The sequence below is a fragment of the Penaeus monodon genome, chromosome 19 (assembly GCF_015228065.2).
Source record: "Penaeus monodon isolate SGIC_2016 chromosome 19, NSTDA_Pmon_1, whole genome shotgun sequence".
NCBI classification, from domain to species: domain Eukaryota; kingdom Metazoa; phylum Arthropoda; class Malacostraca; order Decapoda; family Penaeidae; genus Penaeus; species Penaeus monodon.
This window is the reverse complement of record NC_051404.1, coordinates 5,180,492-5,180,765: the sequence shown is the minus strand read 5'-3', so window position 1 is coordinate 5,180,765 and position 274 is coordinate 5,180,492. Positions and strand designations below refer to the sequence as shown.

Sequence of the window (274 nt, the reverse complement as noted above, 5' to 3'; positions counted from 1 at the left end):
TGAAACCAATTCAGTCCAAAACACTCAGAAGATGGAGAAAAAAAGAGACTGAGGAAAATTAAAAACGAAAAGAAATAGAATGAAAAAAGACGAATCGTAGAACAAGATACTCCGATCTTGGCCGACGCAGGAGATACTTGTGTAGGGGATAGCAACATTCTGAATGAAAACTCTCATTGAAAACCACTCAGGCGGAGACGCGGCATATGAATACTCGAGAAAATGGACGAGCAAAATAGTTATTCATGTATACAATACACACGCCGGACCCTGA

General features: G+C 40.1%; 1 protein-coding gene across 1 annotated transcript in view; it reads left to right on the top strand.

Annotated features, from left to right (window-relative positions):
• The window catches only part of LOC119585315 (translation initiation factor IF-2-like), an 8,299-nt gene that overhangs the window by 5,011 nt on the left and 3,014 nt on the right, over positions 1 to 274 (top strand). The window lies entirely within an intron of this gene.